Below are 26124 nucleotides of genomic sequence, written 5' to 3'. Positions count from 1 at the left end.
CAGAGACAGAGAGGCAGGAGGGAGGAGAGGCCTGCTAGCTCTAAGATACAGAGAGGCAGGAGGGGAGAGAGAGAGGCCTGCTAGCTCTAAGATACAGAGAGGCGGGAGGGAAGAGAGGCCTGCTAGCTCTATGATACAGAGAGGCAGGAGGGGGAGAGAGAGGCCTGCTAGCTCTAAGATACAGAGAGGCAGGAGGAAAGAGAAAGGCCTGCTAGCTCTAAGATACAGAGAGGCAGGAGGGGAGAGAGAGGCCTGCTAGCTCTAAGATACAGAGAGGCAGGAGGGTAGAGAGAGGCCTGCTAGCTCTAAGATACAGCGAGGCAGGAGGGGAGAGTGGCCTGCTAGCTCTAAGATACAGAGAGGCAGGAGGAAAGAGAAAGGCCTGCTAGCTCTAAGATACAGAGAGGCAGGAGGGGGAAGGAGAGGCCTGCTAGCTCTAAGATACAGAGAGGCAGGAGGGTAGAGAGAGAGGCCTGCTAGCTCTAAGATACAGAGAGGCAGGAGGGTAGAGAGAGAGGCCTGCTAGCTCTAAGATACAGAGAGGCGGGAGGGAAGAGAGGCCTGCTAGCTCTAAGATACGGAGAGGCAGGAGGGGAGTGTGGCCTGCTAGCTCTAAGATACAGAGAGGCAGGAGGAAAGAGAAAGGCCTGCTAGCTCTAAGATACAGAGAGGCAGGAGGGTACCGAGAGAGGCCTGCTAGCTCTAAGATACAGAGAGGCAGGAGGGTAGAGAGAGGCCTGCTAGCTCTAAGATACAGCGAGGCAGGAGGGTAGAGAGAGGCCTGCTAGCTCTAAGATACAGAGAGGCAGGAGGGAAGAGAGAAGCCTGCTAGCTCTAAGATACAGAGAGGCAGGAGGGAAGAGAGAGAGGCCTGCTAGCTCTAGGATACAGAGAGGCAGGAGGGGAGAGAGAGAGGCCTGCTAGCTCTAAGATACAGAGAGGCAGGAGGGGAGAGAGAGAGGCCTGCTAGCTCTAGGATACAGAGAGGCAGGAGGGGAGAGAGAGAGGCCTGCTAGCTCTAAGATACAGAGAGGCAGGAGGGGGAGAGAGAGGCCTGCTAGCTCTACGATACAGAGAGGCAGGAGGGTAGAGAGAGGCCTGCTAGCACTAAGATACAGAGAGGCAGGAGGGGAGAGAGGCCTGCTAGCTCTAAGATACAGAGAGGCAGGAGGGGAGAGAGAGGCCTGCTAGCTCTAGGATACAGAGAGGCAGGAGGGGAGAGAGAGGCCTGCTAGCTCTAAGATACAGAGAGGCAGGAGGGTAGAGAGAGGCCTGCTAGCTCTAAGATACAGAGAGGCAGGAGGGAGGAGAGAGGCCTGCTAGCTCTAAGATACAGAGAGGCAGGAGGGGGGAGAGAGAGGCCTGCTAGCTCTAAGATACAGAGAGGCAGGAAGGAAGAGAGAGGCCTGCTAGCTCTAAGATACAGAGAGGCAGGAGGGGAGAGAGAGGCCTGCTAGCTCTAAGATACAGAGAGGCAGGAGGGGAGAGAGAGGCCTGCTAGCTCTAAGATACAGAGAGGCAGGAGGGCAGAGAGAGGCCTGCTAGCTCTACACACACCAGAAACACACACACAAGCACACAGGCACACACACACACACACACATACACCATGAACATATACAGGCACAAACACATACCATAAACACACACAGAGACACACACCCACCACAGGCCAGCAGATAAAGCCAGCCGTGTTGTAGAAGCTGTTCATAACCCAGAGAGAGAGAGACTGAGGGAGAGGCACAGAGTACTTCACACACACAGAGGAGAGGAGAGGAGAGGAGAGGAGAGGAGAGGAGAGGAGAGGAGAGGAGAGGAGAGGAGAGGAGAGGAGAGGAGAGGAGAGGAGAGGAGAGGTGAGGTGAGGTGAGGTGAGGTGAGGAGAGGAGAGGAGAGGAGAGGAGAGGAGAGGAGAGGAGAGGAGAGGAGAGGTGAGGTGAGGTGAGGTGAGGTGAGGTGAGGTGAGGTGAGGTGAGGTGAGGTGAGGTGAGGTGAGGTGAGGTGAGGTGAGGTGAGGTGAGGTGAGGTGAGGTGAGGTGAGGGCCACACAGGACAGTATAGGTCCCCAGTGGGAGAGTGTCAGTGCTCACCTCCAGTACCCGTCCACTGATGTATCTGCTACACGTCTCACACTTAATCCCAAACTGGGCGTGGTAATCAGACTCACAGTACGGCACGTTGTCCCTGAAACACAAATGCAAAAAATTACCATCAATGGTGTGTTTGTCTGTGTGTGTGTGTGGTGTGTCTGTTTGTTTGTGTGTGTGTGCATGCCCACGTGTCTGTGTGTATATACGGCTGTGTGTGTGTGGTTGTGTGTGTGTGTGTCTGTTCGTTATGAGCGTGCATGTGTGTGTGTGTGTGTGTGTGTGTACTGACTTGCTGATGTACTCTCCAGTGAGGACCATGTTGCAGGTGTGACACTTGAAGCAGCTGACATGCCACTGTTTCTCCAACGCCAGCAGAGACTGTCCCTGTTTTATATCCTCTCCACACCCTGAACAGTCTGGAGAGAGAGGGAGGAGGGGTGGGAGGTAGGGAGAGAGGAGGGGGGAGATGGGGAGAGGGAGGGGAGAGGAGGGGGGGGGATGGGGAGAGGGAGAGGGAGGGAGAGGGAGAGGGAGAGAAGGGGGAGAGGGAGAGGGGAGGGAGGGAGAGATGGAGGGGGAGAGAGAGGGGGGAGATGGGGAGAGGGAGGAGGGGGAGGGAGGGAGATAAGGGTGAGAGGGGGAGGGAGGGAGATAAGGGTGAGAGGGAGAGGGGGAGAAGGGGGAGATGGGGAGAACCGGAGAAGGGGGAGGGAGGGGGGAGAGTGTGAAGGGAGGGGGAGGGGGAAAGAGAGAAGGGAGAGTGGAGGAGGAGTGGGAGAGGGAGGAGGAGGGGAGAGAGGGGGATGGGGAGGGAGGGGAGGAGGGAAAAAGGCGACGAGAAGAGGGAGAGAATAGGGGGGTGAGAGAAAAAAAGCGAGAGAGAGACAACTTTTTGGACCCGTGAAGACCTCTGGTTCATGACGTTATGAGGGCGGGGCTTACGGCTGGGTCCATGGATCTTGATTGGTTCGTTGGAGGTGACGAGTGTGTGAGAACACTGCTGACACACACAGTCCTTCCCACTGAACGTCACTCTGTCTCCGATAGGGAACGGCTTCCTGCATGGGGGGAGATACACACTGATTAAACACACACTCGCGTACACATAGGCACGTATGCACGTATGCACGCACAACCACACTGTGCCCAGGGGAGACACCACAGCTGGTGCCACCTGGTCATTGTCCTCATCACTGCACAACCAACGCTCTCATGCCATACTGGGATGAGGACACACGCGCACACACACACACACACACACACACACACACACACACACACACTAAACAAACTGGTTTCACTGTGACTGAGATAAAAATAAACTCAAAAGCCTATAAAGCCCAGCTTTAGATAGACACAGGAATAACCCCTTACTTTAGCCAGAGAAGACTGTGTGTTGTCAGTGAATATTGGATGTGAGAGCAGGTATCATGTCTGGTCGTGAGGAAGATGCCCTTGGATGGCCTACATACTGTCTAGCATGTCTGGAGACCATGTTTGGATGCTTTCAGATAGCTGATGTTCTTAGATATACTAGACTAAAGGAGTGTGTGTGTGTGTGTGTGTGTGTGTGTGTGTGTGTGTGTGTGTGTGTGTGTGTGTGTGTGTGTGTGTGTGTGTGTGTGTGTGTGTGTGTGTGTGTGACTTTGCTGTTACCTGCGTGTGTCTCTTCCTCCAGTCTCTCTGCAACGTCAGCCTTTCATCTTTTTACTCTACATATTTAATGGAAGCTGCATTACTCTGGACACAAAAGCAGTGATGCTATTTCTGTCCTACTCTGACAGCACGCTCCCCGTCTCGGTCTCCCACCATCTCTGCTGCATTTTCAAAATACCAGTTCACTGAGCGCTAACTACAAAAGAGCTAAACCTCACCCTCACTGTTTCGCTTGATCACATTGATCAATCAGGATAAGTGTGTGTTTGTGTGTGTGTGTGTGTGTGTACCTGCAGACACTGCAGACGAAGCAGGTAGGGTGGTATGTCCTCCCCAGAGCGGAGACCACCTCCCCGGTGATGAATCCATCACAGCGGTCACAGCGCGTCCCGTACAGACGCTGGTAATCTGACGTACAGATGTACTCACCACTCTTCTGAAAGAACCCAGATCTAGCCAGGTCACACCCACACACTGGAGAGAGATAGAGAGGGGGGAGAGAGAGAGAGGGGGAGAGGGAGGGGGAAGAGAAGGGGATAGAGAGGGAGAGGAGGAAAGAGAGAGATAAAGGGAGAGAGAAAGAGAGAAAGAGAGAGAAAGGAAGAAAGAGAGAGAGACGGTGGATTAGGTTGAAGACTGAACACTCAAACTATTCTACATGAACAACCATGGTAAAAACGAGATACAAAACTAATTGCACCAAGCTACAGTAATTCCTCAGCTTTAGCTTAGGTGGCAAAGCTAGTCTATATCCCGGATATGGACCCAGTTGATCACATCTGCCCTACTTCCACAGTAAACTGTTTGAAATTAGCCAATTAGTGTTTTATGGGGAGCTCAGAGGGTTATTTAGTGGTTGTTCTGACAGAAAGGAACTTTGTTGGGTTTCATTAAGTTTCCTCCTCCCTGCTTCTCCAGACAGAACATCCCACCCTCATTACAGACAGGCAGACATAAACATGGTGTGTGTGTGTGTGTGTGTGTGTGTGTGTGTGTGTGTGTGTGTGTGTGTGTGTGTGTGTGTGTGTGTGTGTGTGTGTGTGTGTGTGTGTGTGTGTGTGTGTGTGTGTGTGTGTGTGTGTGTGTGTGTGTGTGTGTGTGTGTGTATTTGCGTGCGTGAGTGTATTTCTGGGTGTCGGGTATGCAGTTTGTGGACACTCGGCTAACAGTTTGCTGTGATGTGAAAATAAAGACAGTGGAAAACTCATTTTCCAGAGATCCAGAAACGATTCCTTCATTATAGATAAAATGAGACGGAACAAAAGGCATTTTCCTACATTTCATCCACGAGAAGAGAGAGAGAGAGAGAGAGAAAAAGAGGGAGAGAGGAGAAAGAGAGGGATAGAGGGAGATCGAAAGACAGAGGAATGGAGAGAGAGAGAGAGAGAGAGAGAGCGAGAGAGACTACGTGTGGGTTGTTATAGTAAACAGAGTTGATATTCTCCACAGCTATTTGTCTGTAAGGTCAAGTGAAGAGAGAAACTATGTTAAATCTAGTGGTCGAGGTTCCTAAAAGGTCAATGGACCTTCTAAAGGTCACACACACACACACACACACAAACATACATACACACACACACACACACACACACACACAGTGGGAGAGGGAGTCAGCAAACCCAGAGGATCAATACGTTTAAATCAGATCAGTGAATCAGCATCTTGCCCTCCATCACTCTCTCTGTCTCTCTCGCACTTCTATAATAATAATATAATATGCCATTTAGCAGACGCTTTTATCCAAAGCGACTTACAGTCATGCGTGCATACATTTTTTTTGTCTCTCTCCCTCTGCCTCTGCCTCTCTCTCTCTCTATCCCTCTCTCTCTCTCTCTCTCTCTCTCTCTCTCTCTCTCTCTCTCTCTCTCTCTCCCTCACACCGTATAATTAATGGTTAAGGTTTGGGATAAGGGTTAAAACAGAAACAACTCTAGGGTTAAGCTCAGGCATTAATTCCAATTGGTTACAGTTTTTTCAATCACTTTGGTGCAATTTTCACAAGTACAGTATGTGGTACATTTTCACAACTTTAAGCACACAAATCTAAACAGATCATCAAAATGGCTCATGTTTCAAAACTCTAAGCACATTTTCAATTGACTGAGTACAACAAACAAATTCACAAAGTCTTTTGTTCACTGCACCAAATCGCTCTTTCAATTTGCATTCATATTCAATCTAACTACCTGCCTTTCGTAATGCAATATTCACATTACTTTTTGTAATATTTTTTTGTCATTTGTTAACAATACATTTAATTAGCGCATAATCAAACTTCTCAAAACTGATAACTACTGAACCAAAATTGTGTAGTGACTAGTTTACGTACAGTTGAAGTCGGAATTTTACATACACCTTAGCCAAATACATTTAAACTCAGTTTTTCACAATTCCTGACATTTAATCCTAGTAAGAATTCCCTGTCTTAGGTCAGTTAGGATCACCACTTTATTTTAAGAATGTGAAATGTCAGAATAATAGTAGAGAGAATTATTTCTTTCAGCTTTTATTTCTTTCATCACATTCCCAGTGGGACAGAAGTTTACATACACTCAATTAGTATTTGGTAGCATTGCCTTTCAAATGTTTAACTTGGGTCAAACGTTTCGGGTAGCATTCCACAAGCTTCCCATTCCTCCTGACAGAGCTGGTGTATCTTAGTCAGGTTTGTAGGCCTCCTTGCTTGCACATGCTTTTTCAGTTCTGCCCACAAATTGTCTATGGGATTGAGGTCAGGGCTTTGTGATGGCCACTCCAATACCTTGACTTTGTTGTCCTTAAGCCATTTTGCCACAACTTTGGAAGTAAGCTTGGGGTCATTGTCCATTTTGAAGACTAATTTGCGACCAAGCTTTAACTTCCTGACTGATGTCTTGAGATGTTGCATCAATATATACACGTAATTTTCCTTCCCCATGATGCCATCTATTTTGTGAAGTACACCAGTCCCTCCTGCAGCAAAGCACCCCCACAGCATGATGCTGCCACCCCTGTGCTTCACGGTTGGGATGGTGTTCTTCGGCTTGCAAGCACCCCCCTTTTTCCTCCAAACATAACGATGGTCATTATGGCCAAACAGTTCTATTTTTGTTTCATCAGACCAGAGGACATTTCTCCAAAAAGTACAATCTTTGTCCCCATGTGCAGTTGCATACAGTAGTCTGGCTTTTTATTGGAGGTTTTGGAGCAGTGGCTTCTTCCTTGCTGAGCGGCCTTTCAGGTTATGTCGATATAGGACTCGTTTTACTGTGGATGTAGATACTTTTGTACTTGTTTCCTCCAGCATCTTCACAAGTCCTTTGCTGTTGTTCTGGGATTGATTTGCACTTTTCGCACCAAAGTACGTTAATCTCTAGGAGACAGAACGCGTCTCCTTCCTGAGCGGTATGACGGCTGCGTGGTCCCATGGTGTTTATACTTGCCTACTATTGTTTGTACAGATGAACGTGGTACTTTCAGGCGTTTGGAAATTGCTCCCAAGGATGAACCAGACTTGTGGGGGTCTACAATTTTTTTTCTGAGGTCTTGGCTGATTTCTTTTGATTTTCCCATGATGTCAAGCAAAGAGGCACTGAGTTTGAAGGTAAGCCTTGAAATACAGCCACAGGTACACCTCCAATTGACTCAAATTATGTAAATTAGCCTATCAGAAGCTTCTAAAGCCATGTCATCATTTTCTGGAATTTTCCAAGCTGTTTAAAGGCACAGTCAACTTAGTGTAGTTGTGATACAGTGAATTATAAGTGAAATAATCTGTATGTAAACAATTGTTGGAAAATGTATTTGTGTCAAGCACAAAGTAGATGTCCTAACCGACTTGCCAAAACTATAGTTTGTTAACAAGAAATTTGTGGAGTGGTTGAAAAATGAGTTTTAATGACTCCAACCTAAGTGTATGTAAACTTCTGACTTAATCTGTACATTTAATTTAAAAAAGCTTAAAAAGGTAGCGTACTGGGATAATGGCTTACTGTGTGAAGAATACAATACTTTACCTTGTATGTGGTTCAAATCACAATATTGTGGAAGCACCTCCTCTAAGAAGCTTTTGAGAAGGTTTTTTTATTGTTTTTTTTTCTTCACATTTACAGTGTAAACAATGCTTGAAATACAGTAACATTGCACATGATTTTATATATTCGATATATACCATGGGAAAATGCTTTTGAATGAGTTAGGAATGTATATACCCATACAAAATATAAAATACTTAAGTAACACTTTCATAACAAAACATACATTAGAAACAACAAAGTGCACAAAAACAAAACATAGCTAGTCTTCAAAATGATTAGAAAAATGATTATAATAAGTCAGGCTAATATTAAACACTCACAAAGGTAGACAAATTAAATACAAAGGTAGAGTAGAGGGAAGTTGCAGTGTCTCTACATAGGTAAAGAAAGGCTGCCACATTCGGTAGAATTTCTCAGAAGAACCCCGTAGGGTATATTTTATCTTCTCAAATTTACTAAAGTGTAAGACATCTTTAATCCACACGAAATGAGGAGGAGAGGGCGATTTCCACAGAAGTAAAATCAACCTTCTTGCCAACAAACTCAAAAAGGCTACAAAGTCAGATTTATATTTTGGTAGGGTTATAGTATCAGGTATTACCCCAAATAATGATGTTATGGCAGTAGGAGCAAAATGCACTTGTAATACTTTATGGTATCAACGATGGCAGACCAATAGTTATGTAGAGAAGAGTAGGACCATAACATATTTATTAATGAAGCAGGGACTTGCCGACACCTGTCGCAAATATACCTTTTACAGTTGGGAATGGTTCTAAAAAAAGCATCAGTGGGAGGGGCCACAGGAAGAGTGGGGAGGTGAGAGGTCACAGACAAAGCTGCGCACCTGTAAATATCTAAAGAAATTACTATTCGGAAAGTGGAATTTAGCTGAGAGTTGTTGGAACCTATGCAAACGTGCCATCAATATACAAATCATTGAATGAAGGCTGAACCACATGGAGAAGGCTCCATCTACAGTGGGGGAAAAAAGTATTTAGTCAGCCACCAATTGTGCATGTTCTCCCACTTAAAAAGATGAGAGAGGCCTGTAATTTTCATCATAGGTACACGTCAACTATGACAGACAAATTGAGAGAAAAAAAATCCAGAAAATCATCATTGTAGGATTTTTAATGAATTTATTTGCAAATTACGGTGGAAAATAAGTATTTGGTCACCTACAAACAAGCAAGATTTCTGGGTCTCACAGACCTGTAACTTCTTCTTTAAGAGGCTCCTCTGTCCTCCACTCGTTACCTGTATTAATGGCACCTGTTTGAACTTGTTATCAGTATAAAAGACACCTGTCCACAACCTCAAACAGTCACACTCCAAACTCCACTATGGCCAAGACCAAAGAGCTGTCAAAGGACACCAGAAACAAAATTGTAGACCTGCACCAGGCTGGGAAGACTGAATCTGCAATAGGTAAGCAGCTTGGTTTGAAGAACTCAACTCTGGGAGCAATTATTAGGAAATGGAAGACATACAAGACCACTGATAATCTCCCTCGATCTGGGGCTCCACGCAAGATCTCACCCCGTGGGGTCAAAATGATCACAAGAACGGTGAGCAAAAATCCCAGAACCACACGGGGGGACCTAGTGAATGACCTGCAGAGAGCTGGGACCAAAGTAACAAAGCCTACCATCAGTAACACACTACGCCGCCAGGAACTCAAATCCTGCAGTGCCAGACGTGTCCCCCTGCTTAAGCCAGTACATGTCTAGGCCCATCTGAAGTTTGCTAGAGTGCATTTGGATGATCCAGAAGAGGATTGGGAGAATGTCATATGGTCAGATGAAAGGGAACAGGACAACTGATCCGTGTAAAGGAAAGAATGAATGGGGCCATGTATCATGAGATTTTGAGTGAAAACCTCCTTCCATCAGCAAGGGCATTGAAGATGAAACGTGGCTGGGTCTTTCAGCATGACAATGATCCCAAACACACCGCCCGGGCAACGAAGGAGTGACTTCGTAAGAAGCATTTCAAGGTCCTGGAGTGGCCTAGACAGTCTCCAGATCTCAACCCCATAGAAAATCTTTGGAGGGAGTTGAAAGTCCGTGTTGCCCAGCGACAGCCCCAAAACATCACTGCTCTAGAGGAGATCTGCATGGAGGAATGGGCCAAAATACCAGCAACAGTGTGTGAAAACCTTGTGAAGACTTACAGAAAACGTTTGACCTGTTTCATTGCCAACAAAGGGTATATAACAAAGTATTGAGAAACTTTTGTTATTGACCAAATACTTATTTTCCACCATAATTTGCAAATAAATTCATTAAAAATCCTACAATGTGATTTTCTGGATTTTTTTTCTCATTTTGTCTGTCATAGTTGACGTGTACCTATGATGAAAATTACAGGCCTCTCTCATCTTTTTAAGTGGGACAACTTGCACAATTGGTGGCTGACTAAATACTTTTTTCCCCCACTGTACTAGGGATGGACGGAAAATGTGATTTCTGAGTAGAGGGCCCCTTAATGAATAGGTTTGCAAACCAAAGTGACGTCTAAACTGGTTCCAGATCTTGAGAGTGGTTTTTACTAAAATGTTTTTTAGTATAACCTGAAGTAGCAGAATGAATAGGGGAATGTGCTAAAGCAGCCAGTGAGGATGGCATAAATGAGGAAGATTCTATCTTCAACCATGCTGGAATGATGTGTGTGGTATCTGCACGGATCCAATACTGAATTACACAGAAGTTCTCTGCCTAATAATAGAACAGGAAATTAGGTAGAAGGGTTTAGGCCTTTGCAAGAACACCTTGCGGATCCTTGGATTTTTTTGTTTTTTTGTTATTCCAGATGAAGTCTGAGATAAGCCCATAGAGTTTGAGGAAAAAAGATTTGGGAATAAAAATAGGTATACATTGAAAGAGATAGGAGAATTTAGGAAGGGTATTCATTTCAACCTAATTCATTTGACCAGCTAATGATAGGGGAAGTAGTGACCATCGTTCAAAATCTTTCTCCACCAGAGTAAGGAGAGGAGAAAAAATAGCCTTAAAAAGGTTATCAAATTTGTCCGTGACATGTACCCCCAAGTATGTACATTTGTCGAGAACTACTCTGAAAGGCAATGTGTGTAATGGGTAGTTATGAGCTGCAGCATTTAAAGGGAAAAGCTTGCTCTTATTCACATTTAACTTGTAACCAGAGACTAGACCAAATGTATTAAGAACAGATAGCACAATGGGTAAGGATACATTGGGGTTTGCGATATAAAGAAGCAAGTCATCAGCATAAAGTGAGACCCTTTGTTCTATGTCGCCTCTGAACACTCCTGTTATATGTGGGTTGGATCTAAATGCAGTAGCGAGTGGCTCGATGGCGATGGCAAAAATAAAGGGAGACATTGGACACCACTGTCTAGTGCCTCTGAAGAGAGGGAAATAGTCTGAGTGGGTGTTATTCATTCTGACAGGTGCAAATTGAGAAGAGTATAGTAATGATTTTTTTGCTAAAGCCACATTTCTCTAAAATATAAAAAAGGTAGCCCCACTCCGCTCTATTAAAAGCCTTCTCAGCATCTAGAGAGATTAGAATTTATGGGAGCTTTGCAATAGAACGATTATATATAACATTAAAGAGTCTGATATTTGAGAAAGAATGTCAATTTTTTTTATTAAACAGAAGGTTAGAATCCTAAGCAACCTGCCTACATATAGTTTGAAGTACAATACCAACATACACTATACATACAAAAGTATGTGGACACCCCTTCAAATTAGTGGATTCAACTATTTCAGCCACACCCTTTGCTGACAGGTCTACACAGCCATGCAATCTCCATATACAAACATTGGCAGTAGAATGGCCTTACTGAAGAGCTCAGTGACTTTCAACATGGCACCGTCATAGGATGCCACCTTTCCAACAAGTCAGTTCGTCAAATTTCTGCCCTGCTAGAGCTGCCCCGGTCAACTGTAAGTGCTGTTATTGTGAAGTGGAAATGTCTAGGAGCAACAATGGCTCAGGCACGAAGTGGTAGGCCACACAAGCTCACAGAATGGGGCTGCCTAGTGCTGAAGCACATAGCGCGTAAAAAATAATATTTCCTCGGTTGCAACACTCACTACCGAGTTCCAAACTGCCTCTGGAAGCAACGTCAGCACAACAACTGTTAGTCGGGAGCTTCATGAAATGGGTTTCCATGGCCGAGCAGCTGCACACAAGTCTAAGATCACCATGTTCAATGCCAAGTGTCGGCAGGAGTGGTATAAATCTCACCGCCATTGGACTCTGGAGCAGTGGAAACGCGTTCTCTGGAGTGATGAATCATGCTTCACCATCTGGCAGTCCAACAGACGAATCTGGGTTTGGCGGATGCCAGGAGAACGCTACCTGCCCCAATGCATAGTGCCAACTGTAAGTTTGGTGGAGGAGGAATAATTGCTCTGGGGCTGTTTTTCATGGTTGGCGCCTTTGTTCCAGTGAAGGGAAATCTTAACGCTACAGTATACAATGACATTCTAGACAATTCTGTGCTTCCAACTTTGTGACAACAGTTTGGGGAAGGCCCTTTCCTGTTTCACATGACAATGCCCCCGTGCACAAAGCGAGGTCCATACAGAAATGGTTTGTCGAGATCGGTGTGGAAGAACTTGACTGGCTTGCACAGAGCCCTGACCTCTACCCCATCGAAAATCTTGAGGATGAACTGAAACGCAGACTGCGAGCCAGGCCTAATCGCCCAACATCAGGCCCGACCTCACAGATGCTCTTGTGGCTGAATGGAAGCAAGTCCCCACAGCAATGTTCCAACATCTAGTGGAAAGCCTTCCCAGAAGAGTGGGGGCTGTTATAGCAGCAAAGGGGGACCATCTCCATATTAATTCCCATGATTTTGGAATGAGATGTTCGATGAGCAGGTGTCCACATACAATGGTGCAGTGGTCCAAACAGTGAGATCCTGTTCCATCGACTGCATGTTCAATCCCAGCTCTGAGCACTTGTTTTTAAATTGTTTAGTATTTTTCTAGTGGACGGTTTTGACTGCGTCTCCCGACGTCCTGGGGACCTGGAAAAACGTGAAATCTCGCCTTAAATCTGGAGTGAGCTCTCTGGGTAATGACACAACCTTAGGCATGAATCTATCTCTGTGCAGTCATATCATCTTCCTTTGTGAGCTGTATTGTGTGTGTCCCAGTGGACCCACACACACACACACACCAAACATCCATAATTATAATTATGGGTTTGCAGAATTGGCCATGATTTCCTTTTTTATAAACGTGTCAATGTAAATCAGGTGCTCATACAAACCTGTGGAACTGGAGTGGAAGTGAAACTGGAGCGGAGCTGGAGCGGAGTGAGGAGCAGAGCTGGAGCGGAGCAGAGCTGGAGTGAGGAGCGGAGCGGAGCTGGAGCTGGAGCGAGGAGCGGAGTTTTGGGGAGGAGCTGGAGTGGAGCTGGAGCGGAGTGAGGAGCAGAGCTGGAGCGGAGCTAGAGCGGAGCGGAGCTGGAGCGGAGTAAGGAGCAGAGCTGGAGTGGAGCGGAGCTGGAGTGAGGAGCGGAGTGAGGAGCAGAGCTGGAGTGGAGCTGGAGCGGAGTGAGGAGCAGAGCTGGAGTGGAGCGAGCTGGAGCGGAGCGGAGCTGGAGTGAGGAGCGGAGCGCCATGGAGCGAGTTTGTAAAAAATGTAAATGCTGAGAGCTTAATGTGCCTGCCAGCCTAGTGTGTTGCACTCGCAAATGCTTCAAAATGTATTTCTTTGTAGACTATAGCCTTGAAATAGTTGAGATAATATAGCCTAACTAAATCATTTTCGTTTCTTCTTAGGCTCCCTGTCTGGCTCCTGAACTGTTTAGAGTGTTTATATGCTGTTCAATATGGCATGTAGCCTATTTGAAACGATGAGCGCTTCTTACAGGGGTCCTCTGTAGCTCAGCTGGTAGAGCACGGCGCTTGTAACGCCAGGGTAGTGGGTTCGATCCCCGGGACCACCCATACACAAACATTTATGCACACATGACTGTAAGTCGCTTTGGATAAAAGCGTCTGCTAAATGGCATATTATATTATTATTATTATTACAGTCACCTTTTCCTGTTGTTTATTTCAAAACTTTTAATTCAAATGATATTTCAAAACCAAATGGTAGGTCCAGGTAGTCACATAAATAGATGGGTGTTGGTTAAATTTGGAGTTGCAATTTTTTTTCCTGTGAGCGAAGAACGGTTTTTAGAGAAGTGGTTGGAAAGGAGCGCCAAGCGGTGCGCAAGTAGCGCACTGTGAGTGATGAGTGGGATTTCTGACTGCTCAACTTTCTCACATACTCTGACACACACACACACACACACACACACACACACACAGTCTTGCGCAGCTAACCTTATGGGGACATACAATTCAGTCCCATTCAAAATCCTATTTACCCTAACCCTAACCCTAACCCTAACCCTAACCTTAACACTAACATTAACCTTAACCCAAAAACCTAACCTTATCCCTAACCCTAAAGCTAACCCCAGCTCCTAACCCTAACCCTAAACCTAATTCAAACCCTAACACTAATTCTAACCATAACCCTAAACCCCCTAGAAATAGCATTTGACCTTGTGGGGACCAACAAAATGTCCCCAGTTGGTCAAACACACACACTGTCACGACTCCCTCCGAAGCGGCCTCATCTCTTTGTTCGGGCAGGCTTCGGCGTTCGTCGTCACCGGCCTTCTAGCCACTGCCGCTCCTCTTTTCATCATTACATTTGTTTTGTCATGTTTTTCACACACACCTGGTACACACACACACACAATCCATCCCCCCACCCCCTCCATACACCACCTTCAGAGTTGAGAGTATTGACATAACCAGCTATAAAATATCAAATTGCATCCCAAATGGCACCCTATTCCCTATATAGTGCACAAATGTTGGCCAAGGCCCACTATGTACAGTAAGGAATAGGGTGCCATTTGGGACAATCCCAGTCTCCCAGGAGAGAGAGGACAGCTCCATCCATCTGAGATGACATGAGGAGCTGTAATGATGGACCTTCATCATTCTGACAGAGCTTGGCACCTAGAAAGGAGCTGCTGCTTAGAAAGAGAGGGGATAGAGAGAAAGAGAGGGAGAGAGAGAGAGAGAGAGAGAGAGAGAGAGAGAGAGAGAGAGAGAGAGAGAGAGAGAGAGAGAGAGAGAGAGAGAGAGAGAGAGAGAGAGAGAGAGAGAGAGAGAGAGAGAGAGAGAGAGAGAGAGAGAGAGAGATATCCAGCTACTATTGGGAGACAATTATAGGGCTTGTGAGTGAGTGAATGAGTGAGTGTGTGATGTATGTGTGTGTCTGTGTGTGATGTGTGTGTGTTTGTGTGTGTGTGAGTGAGTGAATGATTGAGTGAGTGTGTGATGTGTGTGTGTCTGTGTGTGATGTGTGTGATGTGTGTGTGTGTGTTTGTGTGTGCGCCAGCCACATTTCCTGAACCACAGAACAATGGCAGAGAGCTTCAAACACAACGTCCCAGAGGAGTTGAAAACAGGGAGACGCAGCCAGAAAGCTGACCACAAAATCACAGAGCACATGATATCTGATGCGCCATGGAAAAACAGAGAGAGAATAAAGTATTCTTAGTTTAATTCTTGATGGAAAACGTACAACAAAAACTGTCTCTCTATCAGAGATTGAATTCAATGGAATACAATAAACTAAATATTTTTATTTGAATGTTAAAACATTCAATTTCAATTTCCATCTCTCTCTCTCTCTCCCCCCTCTTTCCCTCTCCCCCCTCCCCCATCTCTCCGGCAGTTACCTTCCTTTCAATCTGTGCCACACACTAAATAGAGTATGCTCTCAGACACCACCAGCCCTGGCCAGACTTCAAACACAGAAACCACTCATATCATTAACCTAATGCATCTCATTACCATAGCATCAGGCCATATGACAGCCTAAATGGATTTGGTGGGACTGGTAGACTGGCGGCATCTGAAATGGCACCCTATTCTCTATATAGTGCACTACTATTGACCTGGGCCCATCAAAAGTAGGGCACTATATAGGGAATAAGGTGAAATTTGGGACGCAGTTGTAGGGTAGGTTGGATTGGTGAAAGGGCCACCTGTTCTTGGTAATCACATTGTTACCCTGTGTGGTGAGTGACCATTGGTTGGATGTTCTGGGCAGGGACGTCCCCTTTCCCCCGGTTGCCATAGGAGCCATGAACCTTCCGTGGTTGCCCTAGAGACAGTGGCGTCCCATTCTAAAGGCTGAGGTGGTGCTGCAGCATTTTGTGTTCCCAAGTCTCTCTTAGTTTCCAGGAAATGACAGTGGGGTGAAAATACACTGCTGCGCGTATCATAGGCTAGGGCAGTTCAGGGCTGGGTTGTGGTGTTCTGTGTCTAACCCTGACAGGGCAGATATAACGTACATGTGGCTTGGCACATGAAGAAAGCTCTGGGTAACTGCTTTTTACTGCTCTTAATCAGGACCACATGGTTTGTGAAAAGCTGTAGCATTGTGTTAGCACAGGGATGGGCAACATTGATGGGGGTGGGGGCCACAAAAAATCTGAACTCATCATGGGGGGCTACAGTGGCTCGCAGGTCTGCGTACCCACATCAATATCCCCACCTTGTCAGCAAAACATTTTACCAGCCCTCCTCTTGACAGAGGAGAGAACATTTTTTACTGCAATTCTACACATTTTGCCATGGGGCGTATAATTTTTTGTGCGGTTTTAAAGCAAGAATACCGCAAATCTGCACATTTTGCCATGGGGCAGAGAGAAGATTTTGCAATTTTATAGCACATTTCATGCAATTCTACTCATTTTGCCATGGGGCGTAGAGAAAAAATAGCAGTTTTACAGCTTATTCCCTGCAATTCTACACATTTTGCCATAGGGTGGAGTTTTTAATATGATATCTGAGTGAGAGTGAATGACAAAATTAATCCCGGTCGGTAATTCGACCATGATTACTACAAGTTTAGATAGCTGGCCGCTGGACTAATTTACTAATCTACTGTATAAAATGTTAGCTGACATTGGCTAATTGAGTGACTGTTAGTGCACATTGTGTATTCTACTCTTCTAACTCTGAACAGTAAGTTGAGGTCCTGACTAAGATCCTGCCCCCCGCGGGCCTACAAAAGGGGGTCTGGGGGCCGCCGCCAGGTGCCCATCCCTGTGTTAGCATCTTAAGCTCTGATCATTAAAACCCCATAGGCTTTAGCATCGTGTTAGCGTCATTAGCGATGAACATTAAAATCCCATAGGCTTTAGCATTGTGTTAGCATCTTAGTGCCGATCATTAAAACCCCCATAGGCTTTAGCATTGTGTTAGCATATTTAGCTCTGATTACTAAAACCCCATAGGCTTTAGCATTGTGTTAGCATCTTTAGCTCTGATCATTAAAACACCATAGGCTTTATCATCGCGTTAGCATGTGCAGCTGTGGTCCTCATTGTAAGCCAATGTGATTAGGGATCAGCAGGGTCTGATTGAGTATTTATCTTCAGCTAACAGACACAATGAACATTCCTAAAACCCTAAAAAAGAAGAACCCTAAATATGCCATTTAGCAGACGCTTTTATCCAAAGCAACTTACAATCATGTGTGCATACATTTTTAAGTATGGGTGGTCCCGGGGATCGAACCCACTACCCTGGCGTTACAAGCTCCATGCTCTACCAATTGAGCTACAGAGGACCCTCTCTCTTTTTTCTTTCCATCCATCTCTCCTCCACCCACTCTCGCTCCTTCCCTTCTACAGAACTGCCCAGAACCCTAAAACAACCTCCCTCTCTCAGTTCTCTCCCTCTATCTATCCTCCACTCTCTCTCTCTCGCTCTCCCTCCATTTCTCTCTCCAAACCCTCCTCTCTCTCTGTCTTTCTCTCTCTCTCTCTCTCTCCCTCTCTCCCTCCCTCCCTCCCTCCCCTATCTCTCTCTCTTGCCCTCCATCCCACCAGCCCTATCTCTTGGCTCTGTCTGTAACAGCACATTCATTACAGCTGAAGCGTTTACCATTTAGCAGGCAACGGTTCAGAAGGCAAGGAAAGAGAGGAGGAGAGGAATAGAGGAGAGACCGGGGAGGGGAGAAAGTGGTGATGAGGAGGATAGTGGGAAAGGAACACAGAGTAGAAGGAGAAGCATGAAGAAGGGGTGGTGGAGACAGCCCTGGTCTATCTCAGCGTAGGGAGCAAAGATGTGGGACAGAGCCTGTAGCTACAGTAGTATGGCTAACAGACTCCATAGAGAGTACAGTGAAACCATTCATCACAGAGATTTAACACAAGAGAGGAAAGGTGGGAGAGCGAGACATAGCAGAGAGAGAGAGAGAGAGAGAGAGAGAGAGAGAGAGAGAGAGAGAGAGAGAGAGAGAGAGAGAGAGAGAGAGAGAGAGAGAGAGAGAGAGAAAGAGAGAGACAGAGAGAGAGAGAGAGAGAGAGAGAGAGAGAGAGAGAGAGAGAGAGAGAGAGAGAGAGGAGAAGGGGAGTATCAGAGGGACAGAGGAGGGTGTGCGTGATGGAGAGAGATTGGAAAGAAGGAGTGTGTAGCAGGCTGATCACGAGAAATAGATATATGCCTTGTTAACCTTTGAGTTGTTTCTGTTTTAACCCTGTTACCATGCGGAAAATTAGATGTTCATCTTGTTGTGAGGAGAGCAAGAGACAGAAGGGAGAGAGAGAGAGAGAGAGAGAGAGAGAGAGAGAGAGAGAGAGAGAGAGAGAGAGAAAGAAAGAAAGAAAGAAAGAAAGAAAGAAAGAAAGAAAAGAAAGAAAGAAAGAAAGAAAGAAAGAAAGAAAGAAAGAAAGAAAGAAAGAAAGAAAGAAAGAAAGAAAGAAAAAAAGAAAGAAAGAAAGAAAGAAAGAAAGAAAGAAAGAAGAAAGAAAGAAAGAAAGAAAGAAAGAAAGAAAGAAAGATAGGGAGAGAGAGAAGAGGGAGAGAGGGAGGGAGGGAGGGAGAAGACTCCAGGGTAAAACAGTGAATTTGAGCCACTCCCTCCAGATCTCAGGCAGTCAGACCTAACTAAGCAACACAGACTCAATTTGATGATGAGCAGACATCATGTCTTACTCAGGCATACAGAGGGAACAGAGGGAACCTTCATTAAGAATACACACACATAAATCCTAAACCCTAACCATAGTCAAAAAGACTAAAACTGACCTTAGATCAGCGACTAAGGAGAAGTTAATGCTACTCACACAGAACACATCACCAACCAATAAACACTGTTGAAACGTATCAGAACTAACTGGGTGAATGTGTGTGTATATATGTGTGTATGTGTGTGTGTGTGTGTGTGTGTGTGTGTGTGTGGGTGGGTGGGTGTGTGTGGGGGAGACACAATAGGCAGGGTGAATGCGTGTGTTTATCCCCTCAAGCTGAGATCCTTCAGGAGACAAGACGCAGGATAATCCCTGTTTTCATCCTAAATAGTGCACTACTTTTGACCAGAGCACTATATCGGGAATATGGTGCTATTTGAGACACAGCCTTGTCTTCCATCCTAAAACCTAGAGCGTCAGGAGGGAAAACCACTGCTGCCTAAACTCATCTCCCTGTAATCTCACAATGTCTCCCTAGCAACCACACGTTGGCTTGGTGATTGGAACAGCGTGGCAGTGGTTGCTATAGCTACGGGAAGCTCCCATCCCCTCTAACCCACCTTTCTCTCTCACTCTTTTCTCTCTGTTTCACTGCTCTTTCTCCCCGTCGCGCTCTCCCTATCCCTTTTCGCTTCCCATAACCCCCTCTCTCCATCTCTCTCCCATTCTCCATCTCTCTCCCATCCTCCATCTCTCTCCCATCCTCCATCTCTCTCCCATCCTTTATCTCTCTCCCATCCTTTATCTCTCTCCCATCCTCCATCTCTCTCCCATTCTCCATCTCTCTCCCATCCTCCATCTCTCACCCATCCTCCATCTCTCTCCCATCCTCCATCTCTCTCCCATTCTCCATCTCTCTCCCATTCTCCATCTCTCTCCCATCCTCCATCTCTCTCCCATCCGCCATCTCTCTCCCATCCTCCATCTCTCTCCTATCCGCCATCTCTCTCCCATCCTCCATCTCTCTCCCATTCTCCATCTCTCTCCCATCCTCCATCTCTCACCCATCCTCCATCTCTCTCCCATCCTCCATCTCTCTCCCATTCTCCATCTCTCTCCCATCCTCCATCTCTCTTCATTCCTCCATCTCTCTCCCATTCTCCATCTCTCTCCATTCCTCCATCTCTCTCCCATCCTCCATCTCTCTCCCATTCTCCATCTCTCTCCCATTCTCCATCTCTCTCCCATCCTCCATCTCTCTCCATTCCTCCATCTCTCTCCCTCTCTCCATCTCTCTCCCATCCTCCATCTCTCTCCATTCCTCCATCTCTCTCCCATTCTCCATCTCTCTCCATTCCTCCATCTCTCTCCCATCCTCCATCTCTCTCCCATCCTCCATCTCTCTCCCATCCTCCATCTCTCTCCCATTCTCCATCTCTCTCCCATCCTCCATCTCTCTCCATTCCTCCATCTCTCTCCCTCTCTCCATCTCTCTCCCATCCCCCATCTCTCTCCTATCCGCCATCTCTCTCCCATTCTCCATCTCTCTCCCATCCTCCATCTCTCTCCCATCCGCCATCTCTCTCCCATCCTCCAACTCTCTCCCATCCTCCATCTCTCTCCATTCCTCCATCTCTCTCCCATTCTCCATCTCTCTCCATTCCTCCATCTCTCTCCTATCCTCCATCTCTCTCCCATCCTCCATCTCTCCCATCCTCCATCTCTCTCCCATCCTCCATCTCTCTCCCATCCTCCATCTCTCCCATCCTACATCTCTCTCCCGTCCTCCATCTCTCTCCCATTCTCCATCTCTCTCCATTCCTCCATCTCTCTCCTATCCTCCATCTCTCTCCCATCCTCCATCTCTCCCATCCTCCATCTCTCTCCCATCCTCCATCTCTCTCCCATCCTCCATCTCTCCCATCCTACATCTCTCTCCCGTCCTCCATCTCTCTCCCATTCTCCATCTCTCCCGTCCACCATCTCTCCCATCCTCCATCTCTCCCATCCTCCATCTCTCTCCCATCCTCCATCTCTCTCCCATCCTCCATCTCTCTCCCATTCTCCATCTTTCCCATCCTACATCTCTCTCCCGTCCTCCATCTCTCTCCCATTCTCCATCTCTCTCCCATCCTCCATCTCTCTCCATTCCTCCATCTCTCTCCCATTCTCCATCTCTCTCCCATCCTCCATCTCTCTCCCATCCTTCATCTCTCTCCCATCCTCCATCTCTCTCCCATTCTCCATCTTTCCCATCCTACATCTCTCTCCCGTCCTCCATCTCTCTCCCATTCTCCATCTCTCTCCCATCCTCCATCTCTCCCGTCCTCCATCTCTCCCATCCTCCATCTCTCTCCCATTCTCCATCTTTCTCCCATCCTCCATCTCTCTCCCATCCTCCATCTGTCCCATCCTCCATCTCTCTCCCATCCTCCATCTCTCTCCCATCCTCCATCTCTCTCCCATCCTCCATCTCTCTCCCATCCTCCATCTCTCGCCCATCCTCCATTTATCTCCCATCCTCCATCTCTCTCCCATCCTCCATCTCTCTCCCATCCTCCATCTCTCCCATCCTCCATCTCTCTCCCATCCTCCATCTCCCCCATCCTCCATCTCTCCCATCCTCCATCTCTCCCATCCTCCATCTCTCCCATCCTCCATCTCTCGCCCATCCTCCATCTCTCCGCCTCTTTTACTCCCTCTCTTTCCTCTCCACACACAGAAAACAACCAAGGTAGATTGTCATGGTGTGCTGTTAGTGCCAAGGGCTAAGAGAGAGAGAGAGTGATATGACCTTGCAGATAGAAGACAAGTCACAAACTGGTCTGGACAGGTTTGATCTGGTCTGGCGTTCTACAGAACCCACCTGTAAGAAAAGCTTCCATGATCCTTCCTTGACCCTTTAAACATGTTCCTTTCTCAAAGGGTAGTTTTACTAGAGGCAAACAGATACAGGAAACCTCTTACAGTAGTCCTGATATTCTGGACATTGTAGAATTCTGTTTTGACTCAGAAAACTGCTGACAGAAGATTTGTATGGTTTTGGAACCTGACGCTTGCTTGTGTGTGAGTGTGTGTGTGTGAGGGCGTGTGTGTGTGTGTGTGTGTGTGTGTGTGTGTGTGTGAGTGTGTGTGTGTGAGTGTGTGTGTGTGTGTGAGTGTGTGTGTGTGTGTGTGTATGTGTGTGTGTGTGTGTGTGTGTGTGTGTCTCCCTAAGGAGCTGTCCATATGGAACATGCATTTAGACCACTGCAATGCCTGGTAGCTGTGCTGGAATTGGAGAGTGCCACTTCAGCAACCAGAGGAAAATGTGGTCAGTGTGTCATTTTGCCACGAAACACAGTGTGCTATCATTACCAGTAATACAATTACACATATCATCCTTAGTGTATGTGTGTGTTTGTGTGTGCGTACTGGTGTGTGCGTATGTGTGTGTGCGTACATGCGTCCTCGCTAGGGTTTCCATTAGCCGGTAATAGCCCATTTAAAAAAATCCCATAGCAAAAATATGCTTTTTCCCTAGTCATTGATGGAAATGCCAGTTGATGGAAATACATTTGACCGGTCATGCTTATTGGTCTATGGGCGAAGTTGCATAATTTTGTGGAAATAAATTGGCGCGCGGGTATATTCGTTATGATTCTTATTTATCAGACACGCACAGCATACAGATACAGAGTCTTTGAGCAGAAAATCTGTCAGACAGCGCTTTTATAAGCCCAGTCATTGTGCAACAATTCTAAATGCAATCGTGTGTTCAAAATCGTTTTTTTGGCCACGATTAAAAATAGCTACTATTTTTATTTTTAAACTGGTAATTGAAGCTGCGCTAATAATGTTAAGAAATAATAGTTTATCGATATTTTAAGGTAAACGTTCTGATCTGTTGCATCAGATTCATGTTTTAAGTTTTTGTTTATGTATCCTAGGCCTACTGGTTGTATGAATTTGTGATCTATCGTCCCATAACTGTCCCAGAGTCTGTTTGGGCTATTTCTTTCTCGACAAGCTGACCAATAGAATAGGTCAACTTTTCTACTATGGGGGATAGTATATTGACATAGGCTCATAGGCAGTGTGTCCATATGTCATGAGTGTCAGTGTAATGCGGTGGATCGAAGTCAGGCGCAGGACACAGAACTCAATGAAAATGTACTTTACTAACAAGTAAAGAAACAAATACAAAATACCTCCACACAGGGAGGGGTAAACCCGCTCACCAAACAACACACGAAACGAAATAAACACGCACAAAACACAATGGGAGCCACCGGGTTAAATAGGGAAGTAATTGCCCGATCCGTGACAGTACCCCCCCCCCCCCCCGACACGCGGCTCCAGCCGTGCGTCGACACCAGCCTCGGGGATGGCCAGGAGGACGCGGCGCGGAGCGAGTCGGATGACTGCGGTGGAAATCCCTCAACATGGAGGGATCGAGGATGTCCCTCCTAGGGACCCAGCACCGTTCCTCCGGACCGTACCCCTCCCACTCCACGAGATACTGCAGGCCCCCCACCCGACGCCTCGAATCCAGGATGGAACGGACCGAGTACGCCGGTGCCCCCTTGATGTCCAGTGGGGGCGGAGGAACCTCCCGTATCTCAGACTCCTGGAGTGGACCAGCTACCACCGGCCTGAGGAGAGACACATGGAACGAGGGGTTAATACGATACTCAGGAGGAAGCTGTAACCTATAACATACCTCGTTCAATCTCCTCAGGACTTTGAATGGCCCCACAAACCGCCGACCCAGCTTCCGGCAGGGCAGGCGAAGGGGCAGGTTTCGGATCGAGAGCCAGACCTGGTCCCCCGGTGCATACACCGGAGCCTCACTGCGGTGGTGGTCGGCACTCGCCTTTTGCCGCTCGATGGCCGCTGCAGGCGCACATGGGCAGCATTCCAGGTCTCCTGCGAGCGCCGAAACCATTCATCCACCGCAGGTGCCTCGATCTGGCTCTGATGCCAAGGTGCCAGAACCGGCTGATAACCTAATACACACTGGAAAGGAGAAAGGTTAGTGGAGGAGTGGCGGAGTGAGTTCTGGGCCATCTCTGCCCAGGGGAGGAAAACCGACCACTCCCCCCGCCGGTCCTGGCAATATGACCTCAGAAACCAACCCACCTCCTGGTTGACTCTCTCCACCTGCCCGTTACTCTCGGGGTGAAACCCTGAGGTAAGGCTGACCAAGACTCCCAGACATTCCATGAATGCCCTCCAGACCCTTGAGGTGAACTGGGAACCCCGATCAGACACTATATCCTCAGGTACCCCATAGTGCTGGAAGACGTGTGTAAATAGGGCCTCAGCAGTCTGTAGGGCCGTAGGGAGACCGGGCAGAGGAATGAAGCAGCAGGACTTAGACAACAGATCCACAAATACCAGGATAGTGGTGTTCCCTTGTGAGGAGGGAAGATCCGTCACGAAATCCACCGATAGGTGGGACCACGGTTGTTGTGGAACGGGTAGGGGTTTCAATTTCCCTCTGGGCAGGTGTCTAGGAGCCTTACACTGGGGACACACCGAGCAGGAGGAAACATAAACCATCACGTCCTTAGCTAAGGTGGGCCACCAGTACTTCCCACTAAGACAATGCACTGTTCGACCGATGCCAGGATGACCAGAGGAGGGTGACGTGTGAGCCCAATAGATCAAACAATCGCGGACCTCCAGCGGGACGTACACACGACCCTCTGGACACTGGGGAGGAGGGGGTTCGTTACGCAACGCCCGCTCGATGTCGACGTCAACCTCCCACACCATCGGTGCCACCAGACACGACGCAAGAAGTATGGGAGTGGGCTCCACGGAACTCTCCTCCGTGTCATACAGTCGGGACAGAGCATCTGCCTTAGCGTTCTGGGAACCTGGCCTGTAAGAAAGGGTGAAAACAAAACGGGTGAGAAACATGGACCACCTTGCCTGACGAGGGTTTAATCTCCTCGCCGCCCGGATGTACTCCATATTGCGGTGGTCAGTCAAAATGAGAAAAGGGTGTTTAGCCCCCTCAAGCCAATGTCTCCACGCTTTCAGGGCTTGGACTACAGCCAACAGCTCCCGGTCCCCCACATCATAGTTGCGTTCCGCCGGGCTGAGCTTCTTCGAAAAGAACGCACAGGGGCGGAGTTTGGGTGGTGTGCCCGAGTGCTGGGAAAGTACAGTTCCCATCCCAGCCTCCGAAGCGTCCACCTCAACCGTGAAAGCCAAGGAGGGATCCGGATGAGCCAGCACTGGAGCCGAGGTAAACAGGTTCTTCAGGTGACTAAAAGCCCTGTCCGCCTCAGCTGACCACCGCAGACGCACCGGTCCCCCCTTCAGCAACGAGGTAATGGGAGCCGCTACCTGCCCAAAGCCCCGGATAAACCTCCGGTAGTAGTTGGCAAACCCCAAGAATCGCTGAACCTCCTTCACCGTGGTTGGAGTCGACCAATTACGCACGGCCGAAATGCGGTCACTCTCCATCCTCACCCCAGACGCGGACATGTGGTACCCTAGGAAGGAGATGGACTCCTGAAAGAACAGGCATTTCTCCGCCTTGGCATACAGGTCATGCTCCAACAGTTGTCCAAGCACCTTACGTACCAGAGACACATGCTCGGCCCGTGTAGCGGAGTATATGAGAATGTCATCAATATACACCACTACACCTTGTCCGTGCAGGTCCCTGAAAATCTAATCGACAATGGATTGGAAGACTGATGGAGCATTCATCAAGCTGTATTGCATGACAAGGTACTCATAGTGTCCTGAGGTCGTACTGAATACCGTTTTCCACTCATCTCCCTCCCGGATATGCACCAGGTTGTACGCACTCCTGAGATCCAATTTCGTGAAGAAGTGCGCCCCGTGCAATGACTCCGTCATACAAGCTATCAGAGGTAGTGGATAGCTGTACTTGACGGTGATCTAATTAAGACCACGGTAATCAATGCACGGGCGTAACCCACCATCCTTCTTCTTCACAAAAAAGAAACTTGAGGAAACAGGTGAAGTGGAAGGCCGAATGTACCCCTGTCTCAGAGATTCGGAGACATATGTTTCCATAGCCGCCTTCTCCTCCTGTGACAGAGGATACACGTGACTCCGGGGAAGTGCAGCGCCCACCTGGAGATTTATTGCACAATCCCCCGGACGATGGGGTGGTAATTTAGTCGCCCTCTTTTTACTGAAGGCCATTAAATAGTTGGGTCATGAGTGGTTAACCAGGGAAGTCCCAACACCACAGGATACGCAGGAGAATCAATAAGATAGAGACTAATCCTCTCCTCATGACCCCCCTGCGTCCTCATTAAGAGTGGAGCGGTGACCTCGCTGATTAGGCCTGACCCTAACGGGCGACTATCTAATGCATGCATAGGGAA

The 26124-nt window shown here is 47.4% G+C and overlaps 1 pseudogene across 1 annotated transcript in view; it reads right to left on the bottom strand.

The window, feature by feature from the left end:
- Positions 1-26124, bottom strand: part of LOC311104996 (actin filament-associated protein 1-like 1) — a 41038-nt pseudogene that overhangs the window by 9420 nt on the left and 5494 nt on the right. Inside the window, exons 3-6 of the transcript XR_014615823.1 lie at positions 4037-4220; positions 3033-3148; positions 2380-2506; positions 2091-2184 (exon numbers count right to left, since the gene is read on the bottom strand). The product of XR_014615823.1 is annotated as an actin filament-associated protein 1-like 1 (transcript). The remainder of the gene's footprint in view (positions 1-2090; positions 2185-2379; positions 2507-3032; positions 3149-4036; positions 4221-26124) is intronic.

Source organism: Coregonus lavaretus (genome assembly GCF_964263955.1).
Source record: "Coregonus lavaretus genome assembly, chromosome: 29".
NCBI classification, from domain to species: Eukaryota; Metazoa; Chordata; class Actinopteri; order Salmoniformes; family Salmonidae; genus Coregonus; species Coregonus lavaretus.
Note: the sequence above shows the minus strand (reverse complement) of the source record. Positions and strands in the feature narration are given on the sequence as shown.